We start from the raw sequence: 11,704 nt of genomic DNA on the forward strand, positions 1-11,704 counted from the left end.
CTTATTTTTTCACTCAACCTTACTTTGCTTATGATTATCATAATTAATCTGTCATTTTTCTTTTCAGGCATTGCCATTTCTAGTCACTTGATTTACATCATTTACTTCTTATTGATTACAGTACATTATTTGGAAACAAATCATAGTCTCTTATGAGTCTGCATAATCTAGTCCAAACCTGCTTCTCCTGGCTACTGTATATCTCATTATTCTTGTCTACCTCTCTTTTTCTAAGAGTGTCTTTCCATCCAAATTACATGTGTTAGTATGGCTTTGGTTAAATTACTTCCATGGAATTCTTTTATGCTGTCTTTCTATGAGAGTCAATTCAAAGCCATATCTAGTAGGAAACCTTTCCTAACTTCTCTAGGCAGAATTCAACATATCAGTTTATATGTTCCTACATTCTGTTCACAACTCTCTCATAGTAGTTCTGCTATTGAAATTCTCCTTGTTAGTTTGGTACCTCTGTATACTAAAAACTCTCTTAGGAAGGAACTATATATAATTCCTCTGTGAAGTTCTAATGCATCATACGATATAAAGTATTGTAAAAGCTCTTAGTTTATTATGTTTAGTGAAGCAGTGTAAGGGCATGAAGTAAGCAAAAGAAGATAACTTTCATTATTAATAGACTTCAGGTGAAGACTACTGTAAAAATGGCTAAAAATATTCTGTCTCCCATTTTACCACAGTTCTTAGAATTAGTCTGTAGTATGGTATCAAGATAAAAAGGATAATGAACCTAAACTTGAGTGGCTTATAGTAAAATACAGTAAAATAAAAATGTATATTAATTGGCATTGTATATCATATAACTAGAACTTATTCGTTTTGCGTCACTGAAATCTTATACACATTAGTTAACAACAACTTATTTCCCATTCCCTCCAATCCCTGAACCACCATTCTATTCTCCGCTTCTATGAGTTTGGTTATTTTGGATGCCTTATGTAAGTGGAATCATACAGTATTTGTTCTGTGATAGCATATATCACCCAGTATAATGTCCTCAAGACTCACCCATAATGTTGCTTTTGGTATAATTTCTTTGTCAAGACTGAATAATCCACTGTAGGCATATGCCACATTTTCTTTTCCCACTAATGAACATTTAATTTTTTCCACTTCTTGGCTATTGTCATTACAACTGCCCCAAATGTGAGACTGATAACCTTTGAGATGGTTATATCAATTCTCTGAAGTGGGTTTGCTGGATCATACGCTAATACTATTTTAATTTTTGGAGAGATCTCTGTATTGTTTTCCACAGTAGCTGCACTATTTGGCATTCCACCAATAATGTGCAAGTGTTCCAGTTTTCCCACATTCTTGCCAGAACTTGTTGCCTGCCTGATTTGCCTTTTCCATTCTTTTCTTTCAATAATACCCATCCATGTGGTGATCTCATTGTAGTTTTCATTTGCATGTCCTTGATGATTAGTGACATGGACCATCTTTTCATATCGACTTGATTTATATCATTTACTGTTTAATATTTGTATATCTTCTTTGGAGAAATGTCCATTCATGTCATTATCCATTGTTTAAAACTGTCTCATTAATTAGTTCTTTTGTTATTGAGTTGTAGGAATTTTTCGTGAAGTTTAGAAATCTTCCCCTTACCAGATACATAGTTTGTAACTGTTTTCTCCATTCCTTAGGTTGTCTTTCACTGTGCTGAATGTTTCCTCTGCTGTGCAGAAGTTTTTTTTTTTTTTAGCTTGATGTAGTCCTGCTTGTCTACTTTTGCTTTGGTTGCCTGTGCTTTTTGGTGTACAATCAAAAATATGTATTATCATGATTGTAGGGGTTATTTTGTCCCATTTGAAGTAATTTTAATTATTATTTTTTTGTTTGGCATAATGGTATAATTATTGTCATATTCTTTCTCTTAATATTTGAAATTTAAAAACACAATTTATTGAGTACAGCAAAAACTCATATTCCTCCCCCTCCCAAAATAAAGAAAAGAAAAATAAACATTTCAGAGTACTGAATCTTTAATTATACAGTTCACCTTTCCCACTTTATATGGTCTTGATTGATGGTTAGAATGAAGTTTCAAAGAATCTGGAAGATACCCCAGCATACAAAATTATATTTGTATAATTTTCATGTTCAACATATTTTAGTAAATTTTAATGACTAAAAATCAATAACCCATGGATGATATATATGACAATTCCCTTGCCACAGCTGTTTTATTAACTCAGTCAGTGAGTTCTCAACAGGTCTGGAAGTAAATGTTACAATTTGAAGACAGCTCTTAAAGCTAATTTTGTTATAGGCATATGTAACTTTTTATAATCTTCACACTGTCTCAATTCAGTCTTCCTGAAGATCTTTCTAGTCACATCAGCAACCCAGTGATATAAAGTATATCTCAAGGTGAATGCAAACTGACTTCTTAAACTGCTAAACCAAACAATAGATTGAAATAATTTATATATTGGCTTTGATTATAAAACACACTAACAATCATGATCCATAGTAAAATTTGTTTCGATACAGTATAATTTCTTCAGACTCATTTACTATTCACATAAGATTTGATTGAATAGGAAAATGTTTATAATTGTAATTATTGTAACATTGAAAACATCAAAAGTGTTGATTAATCTCAACTTCCTGCAGCCACACCTTTATAATTTTTATGTTTCTAAATAATTATGTGTAGTAATTAGCAGCTTTTTTATTGAAATTAGCAACCCCACCCTTCAACATTGTCTGAAGTAGCTTAACTTTTTAATCAGTTAAAGCGCTTAATGTATACTTTACTGTGTTTTCATTTTTTCTCTTTATTTTTGGATCTTAACTTCAATAAAACACTTTGAATCTTTTTTTGTTTATTTGCCATGAAATAAATCTAAAGTAAAAATTACATTATCATTCTGTTCACATTAAAATTTAACAAATTGGTGAATTGATTGAATCATTCAGCAATCAGGAAATTTACAAAAACATCTATACATGTTTCTTTTATAAAAGAGTGTCTAATATTATCCATAGGCTTGATGCATACTGCAAAGTAAATTTGCTCATTATTATTTGTATTTATATTGTGCAACTCAAATCAGTAGCTGTAATGACAAGGACTTAACAAGAATAGGGAAGAGGTGGTTTCATATTGTAAATTCCTAACACATGCTTTTCAGGCTAGGACTCAAACACTCTAAAAATATTTATGTCATCCTCATGTCTAGCATCAAATGTGTATGTGTTTCATACAATGCATACTGAATACATGCACAAAAGTAATCACCAACTGAGCTGTGTAATGATGGATGATAGTATTCAAATGACATTCCAATGATTTGAACGTCTAGATTGTCCTAGTTCCATTACATAAGGTGAATTTAGGGATCATATAAGAATCCCTGAATTGTCATTTGTTTAATCTTAAACAGTAGTTTTCAATGCTTTGGTGAAGAATCTTCACTGAATCCTTCAATTTTAAGCATCCTTTTGAAATTTTCTTTCCTATGGTTATCAAGAAGAAATTACACAATACTTCTATTTTGTCAAAAATGCTAAAAACAGTGATTTATCTTAATATATGGTAGATATTTAATGCCTTTTATTTCCAGATCTATGCAATATATTGCTTTTAAATCTTAGACCTGAGCCCAGATAGAAAATTGGGTTTTTCCATAAACCATTCACTCTCTTTTATCATATAAGGAGAAAAGTGTAATTCATCTGTATCTATTCTTCTCTATTATGCGACTTTGCATTTTTATCATAAAAATTGAACTTACTGATTTTCTTTTTGATATGTAAATTATCCCTGTTCAGTGCATATAGTATGAATAGACATCAGGAAAAATGAAAATCACCTATAATTGCAGCAAAAAGAAATTGCATTTTGTTTTAGTAAAAATGTTAGCTAACAACATTTTTAGTTTTCCCAAATATCAAAACAATGATATATGTATGTATGTACATATATATGTTCTTTTAAAAAAATGTTGTACTGGGGTGCTCAGAGGTGCTCTAACACTGAACTATATCCCAAGCTCTTTTTTATTTTTTATTTTGAGACAGTTGCTTAGTGTCTCACTAAGTTGCAGAAGCTGTCCTCAAACTTGTGATCCTCCTCCCTCAGCCTTCTGAGTCACTGGGATTACAGACGTGTGTCACCAGTTTGACATATATTTTCAAAAAGAAATTCTATCCTATGTTCTTTAAGAATGTCACGTTCTTTTCTTTCATATATTTTGAACATATGTTTGGGTTACTGAACATTACTTTAAAACTATAGATTTCATTTCTTAGTATTCCATAACCAGGAGTTATAAAGTGGGAAACTTAGATTGATTTTAATTATTGACTTCTAAAGAATGTTAAAATAAATATCCTATAGTTAAATCTAACCATATATATGTAATGTTATTTCTTATGGATGAAGTTCCAAGAGTAATATTACATTAAGACATTTGACTTACACTTTTTTAATTCATTTTTAAAATTTTTACAGACCACATTTTGATTCATCATACACAAATGGGATACAACTTTTCGTTTCTATGGTTGTACACGATGTAGATTCATACCATTCGTGTAATCATACATGTACATAGGATCATGATGTCTATTCTTTAGAAATTGTTCTGTTCTTTTTATGAAGCACTTTCATTTGTGCCTTGTTTTATAAGCTGCATCAAATATATTTCATATGCATGTTATACAGAAGATTAACAGGTTGACATAGTTTGAAAGATTAAAAAAAAAAATACTGTGATAAATTCCTATCAAGTCAGTAACTAAAGTAGGTCTGGATGAAGATCCAGAGAACAAAGTGTTCTATTTCTAGGGAGTGTAGGGAAATATTCATGTTCTAATCAGAAAACTGATAGTGTAATCAAATGTGGTAATTTGAAAAAAGTGTAATAAACATTTGGGCATTCCATAGGGAAGCCACATGGGAATAGTCTAGCTATTGTGGGTAACAGTGAAGCACTGGTAGCACCCTTCTTCTATAGATGAGACATAAAGAATTTACAACAATCTATGATAGAGAGGGCTGCCTGATGAAATCTATGAATTTTGGTCAAGTGACATCATCAATGGTCAATGCTAACCATCTTAGACTGAGGAAGAGGCCCACGGACATAACTATCCAAACTCACTTTTTCTCCCTTCTGGTGCTTTTTGTGACAGAATTCCACTGAAATCAGACTGTAAGGGAGCTTGGGCAATGTCCATTTTATATTTAACATGCTGGGTGCACTAAATGATAAATTATGGTTAAACTGGGAGTGTCAAAAGAAAGAAAATTCAGTGCATAAAGAAATCACAATAGACATTTTTCTCTTATTTTGTCCTCATGACTACTTCTAGGCTGACAAGATAATTAATTTTCCTATTTAAAATATGGTATGCATATTTTTAAATGTTTATCTCATGGCTATTATTATCAATTAAGTGAAAAATTCATTTTAATTTACATCGATAGAACTCAATGTCTATGAATATGTTTAACATGTGTACATATATGTTATGAATATAATCATGTATAATGTATGTGTTAAATACTTAATACATTATATATACATTATATATTATATATTGTATATAATGTCACATTATTTAAATAATTATATTAAATAATATATATTATATATAATGTCAGATTATTTAAATAATCTGACATAAAATCTAATTAATATATAAACTAAGAATATACATGTACTGCTTTTGTTATGAATTACATATTAGGTCACTGTTTGTAATGGGAAAGGACACACAGCTCAGACTGACACAACTTTTGTTAGATGAAGGCAAAACACCAAACTTTAATTATTATAAACTTGTTATTTATTTAAAAAAATGGAATTGTACTTTTACTTGAACACTTCTTATGAGCTTTACCTGTGTTTTCTTCCTTACCCCTCTTCACAAACTCTCATTCTTCTGGTGAAATATTTTTGGGAAAGGAAAGCAAAAGTTTTTAAAATAGTGTTTAAATTTTGGATTTTTATTTTGGTTGATTGCTTTTAATATTTGACCTCCTGCTTTATTCATTACTGAAAACATGAGTTATGTTGACATGCCTATCACAACTTAAAGGTTTTATGAAGTAATACATGTTTAGCGCCAAGCAAGTCAGTCTCAAAAAGAAAAAAAAAAAAAAAAACTATCTCCTGTGTTTTTAATAGGAAATTAAGCATTACTATTTAGTTAGTATATAAATTGAAGCAATTGAACCCATTCATGAGTTTTTTTTTTACTTTTTATTTTATTCCTTTATTACTGACATTTTTCCTAGACTTATTAGAACAAAACTTTATTTTTTCTTCCAAATATCCCTATTTCCCTTAACTTTACAAAAATACTTTTTCAGACATTAAAATTTAACAATCTTGTTTCTCTTCTTTGATCTTTCTCCCGTGTTTTCACATGGCATATGATCATTACAACTCCCATCTTAATGAAATTATAAACTGAAGTTAGACTAAATTATAATTAGCCTATAATTAGCCTAGAACTATGGGCTTCTTGCAACTATATAGACTTTCTTATCTGTATAAGAAAGTTTTTTCTTTTAATTTTTGTTTCATTTTGTTTTTATGCAAACCATCATACATTGAGTATTTTGGTGGGCCATCTATAATGCTTGATGACCCTGAATTCATAGAATCAATCTATAGTAGAAATCTTTAGAACAGATAACTTACAAATCTGGACTTACAACTTGGTCCTGTGCTGTAGATATAGCACTTGTACTCATGTAGAATGGAAGCTGTTCTTTTTTTCTCAGCTTTCCCTCATCCTTTATTTTATATATATTAAATAACTGGCATGATTCCAGTTCAAGTCAGCAAACAGGTAGGAGCACCTACCTTTGGTACTCTGCCAATTCCAGGCCTCAAGGAACTTCAAAGATACTAAAGATTCCTTAGCAGTAAGTTATTGAAGAAAATATGTAAAATAAGATAAAAATCTTTAAATGTCAATATGCTTCTTTTTAAAGTAAATGGATTCAAATGATCTTTCAAGGAAACCACCACTATAACAATGTAGTCTTTAAAGTCATTAAAATTGAGAAGTTTTCATTTTCTTTTAACCTTCACAAATAATTTTTTTTTTTTTCATTTTCACTGTATAAGCTTTTGATGTATTGGTATTTGAACAACCAGGGTGATTTCTGAAAGATCAAATTAATGAAATATTATAGACATGAAGGGCAGTGGGGAGGAGGGAGGCATATAAAACCATGAGACACAGCACTTAATGGAGGCACTGAAGGAAAGGTGTTAACTGACAACTTCTCAGATCCTGTACTCAAAACATTGAAGAGTGAATTTGAAGCTATTTAAGTAATTAAAAGGTCTTAAACATGAAAATCATCATCATTAATGTTGATTATAAACAGAAGGCACACATCATGATGGAGAATTTGCTTGAGAAATTATATAATCTGCATCTTTGTTTTTGTAGCATAATTACATTAAAGAATTATGATTATTGAAACTGTGTATTTCCAATATGTAATCTTTTAAATGAGATGTATCATGTATAAAATCCTTTTCATATTAACTTTTGTAGTTTTCTCCTTGTCAACAATACACCAAAGAGATGTGTACCTAAGACTATGTTGAAGATAATACCCAGAAGGATTAATAGTGAATTTTAATTTAAACACCTTCAAATCATGGACTTTCATTATAATTATACTCTGCTCCCACCTTAGTATGATTTTGTAGTTTAAATTCTGATTCATTTTTGTGAAAATGGATAAAAATATTCTATTTGTCACTTCCTTTATTCCTTTATTCAATCAAAATATAAGTGTATAAATAAATATATGTATTATAAATAAAATAAAACTAGAGGGAGAGCATATAATTCTTGATATATAAAAATTTAAATAAAGGATATCACTCCCTAGTAATAAGAGAAAAACATATTTACCATAATAAAGCATATTAGTAATGGGTGTTTATAAACGCATCCAACCACATGTTTAATCAAGTTAAAATATATTTTGTGAGACCAAAACTTAGCTACATAAAGGAAAGAGTAATGAAATTAGTTACAGACTTTTTGGACACATTTGCCACTGACTCTAATTAAGAAGATTAGTAATATTAACATTTAATGCTACATTATATTTTCAAAAGGCTTATCTCATTAATGATTATAAATTTTTCCTGCATCTCTGCAATTAACATCATTCTCAATTTCACAAATGAGAGAAGTTTCAAAAAAAAGACTTTGCAAAGGATTTTTGAATCTGCTGGGTTTTAAATACAGTATAGAATAGTATTTATGTTCTAGGGTTTTCAGTCAGATAAGAGTTCAAAACCCTGCTTTGGCACTTATGAGTTGAATAATCTTGAGTTCCTTTGCCTTCTCTTTTCAGTGGGTTTCAGTTAGAAAACTGAAGTAGCAGAGTTCCAGGAACTTGTTGCTTGCATTTATGCCAGGGAAAAAGGCTAGGTGTCCTAATTTGGCCTCTAATCCCAATTATATAAAATGCACTTCGGAATAATATTTGAATTTTGGGATTTGCAGTAAGGTAGATGCGAGTACAAAAACCAGCTTTGCCACTTATGAACCCAGAATGAGTTACTTTATGCATTTGTTTCCCTACTAGGCAGGCAAGATCTTGGAACATATACATGTATTTTATGCATATTGAAAAAGCACAAGACTTGAGACACAGCATTTGAAAAACTTGAATGCTTCTCTTTTGGTGATGAAAGAGGAGGATGAGGAAGAGAAGGAGGAGGAGGAGAAGGGTAAAGGGAAGGAGAAGGACAAAATTAATGGACAGATTAGGCTAAAATTTGGGCATATATAAAGCCACAATAAAGATTCCTTTCTATTTAGATCAAAACAGAGAAACTACACGAAAGAGGATAATAGCACAGTAAGCTAGAACAGTAGCAAACACCAGACTTTTTCGAAACAAACATTATTCCAAGAGGAGGGATGGAAGGGATGGAAGTTTGACATCCTGGGAAAAGGTGGTTATAGGACTGAGTCAGCAAAGGAAGAGAGAGCTGAGAATCCCATTTCTGAGAGTCCAAAAGAGAATTAATTTTAATTAAGGACATTTGGTCTCTGGTAGTCAAGTAATTCTTTACCCCGGGAAGAGTGAACAAGGTCATTCTTGGTAATTCTGTAAGGCTGTGGGATCACCAATTCTTAGATATTCACATAGTTACTGACTCATCATAGGATGTAAAAAAAAAAAAAAAAAAGGTGATAAAATTATATAAAGATAGTTCACTAAAGTTAATTTACAGATAGACTTAAAATATGATATAATTTGTAACTGTGTATCATTTGAATATGCAATGATAAATTTTACCTTGCTGAGCATTAATGGTTTCAGTTTTACATTATTTACCATTTGGCTTTGTATCAGTTTTTCCACTTATCTGCCGAAAGTCTGACCCAGACAAATCCATTCCTTCCAAAATAATAAAAATCACATTTATTAAAAAATGTATATAAAACACTTCTTTTAAAATTGAGAATCATTAAATAATTTCATTTATCTTAATTCATTTTTTTCCAAGACTGATAAAAAGGTTGAATTTTTGAAACATGTTTTGGAATTGTCTGTGGGGTTATGATCAAATGAAATCTTCACTTACACAAACTGTAGGAACTGCAGATAATGAGAAGCATTATGAATCAGGTTGTATTCTGTTGAAGCCACTTAAATTAATGGAACATGTTAAAGATATAAACTCTATCTATGCATAATTTCTCCCATGAAAACTTTAATCTCTGGTCTCAATAGTTCTATTTTACTATAAACATGTGATTGGTTTAATGCCTGTTAGACTCATTATGTTTGCCCTCTGATTAATATGCAAAATAATCCAAGTGAGTGTTAAATTTTTAAAATTCCATTTTAATCACTCTTAAAGATTAATATTTTAAATTAGAAGTGGATCCCATTTTATAATAAAGTACACATTGATTATTTATAGGAAAAATGTAAATGAATCTCAAAATTATAAAAGTGGTGGTCATATTTATGGAGAAATAATTTGCTATCTGTTGCTTAATTTATATCAGTTGCTTCATGATAAGTTAATAAAATGATTTTAAATGTCTATTAATGTTTCATGGATATATTAATACCAATTATGTGTTTAAACTATTAAAATCTAATATCTGTATTCAATTTTAAATGTAATTTTACATCATTAGTGAAATATCCATCAATGACTTTCTCTCTCCATATCTCATCAGTGGAATAACTATTCTGGGATAATAGCTACCTATGGATTTTCTCAATATATTAACTCTTCTAGGCCTCATTTTTAAATGATTAGAGAAAATTTAATAAGAATATTTTTGACTGACTGACCTGTGACTTATATACTATTAAGGCTAGGTATAACAGATACAGCAAAACAAAAACAAAGCAAAACAAAATCCAGAATGATCAAAATTTGAGTTTCAGATAAACCACTAGTGATTTTTGTAATTATTGTTCCTTTATTTTATATGGCAACCCCTGTTAGAGCACATAGTAATCTCAATTTCTCTTTGTTCTTTCAGATTAAAAGCTATATTTGGTTACATCAGTAATGTAAGTGATAACACTTGTTTTATAATTAAAGGGCAAAGGAACAATTTATTTTGGGAAAGGCAATAATAGAAATTCTCAGGAGGACAGATAGCACAGTGTATTTTTTGTTTAGCTCTCTTAAATAAAAGAAAAAGAGCTACAACTCTTGGAAGTGTTGTTCATGGATGACTAGGTGAGATTCTTGACTGGGATGAGACTTCATGAGATCCCAGTGTGTTTTTACAGGATAGCTCTGCTTTAGGAAGGAAGCCATTCTTGTTCATGAAACCTCGACACTTCTCAGGCATCACTGGGATGAGAAGTTACAGGAGTACTCCCTTAACAGGAGCACAGGAGACAAAATGACTGTTTGAGGCAGGGGTCAGCATTCTCAAGATGGCTCTGTAAGCAAGGGATGTAGGTTATTCAGAATTTAAGAAAAAACAAAGACTAGTATTTGATCACATGTGAGTCAAGAGAGTTATGAACTTCTATAGGATGATGAAATTTAGGTCAGGGATGTTTAAGTTAATACATTTTAGCCACTAAAAATAAATGTTTCCTAATTTCGGTACTATTGACCTACTTGTGGCTGGATAGTTCTTTTTTGAGGAGGGAATTTCTGTTCACTATAGCATTTCTAAAGTATTCTGGACTCTGCTTACTAGGTGCCATTGTTATCTTCCCACCCCCAGTTTTGACAACCTAAAAAGTCTTCAGACATTGTCAATTTCTCCTGGATGTTAAAATTGTCCCAGGTGAAAAATTCTGTGTGTGTGTGTGGGGGGGGGGGGGGGGGGGGGAGTGAGAGAGAGAGAGAGAGAGAGAGAGAGAGAGATCAGTTTTCAGTTTTAGTGGATGTTTTCATTGTAGTTTCTAGCTCTTTAGTTTTTGTTTATGCAGAACCTGTACACCAAGTCACTTGAATATATTATCTGGGAAACGTCTTTTATTCTTTTATTGACCTATTCTAACAAATCCATGATTCAAAATTAAGTTATACTTTACAGCCCATTTTTACAACTCTTACATACATAAAACAAAGCAGCACACTAAGATAGAAGCAGATTAAAATCTTTTAAAAGCAAACAAATAACATTTGAATATAAAATCGAGATGTTAAATTTCAATCTGGGAAGATATCTAGTTATAAATGCATACTTT

This window comes from Sciurus vulgaris, assembly GCF_902686455.1.
Source record: "Sciurus vulgaris genome assembly, chromosome: 4".
NCBI classification, from domain to species: Eukaryota; Metazoa; Chordata; class Mammalia; order Rodentia; family Sciuridae; genus Sciurus; species Sciurus vulgaris.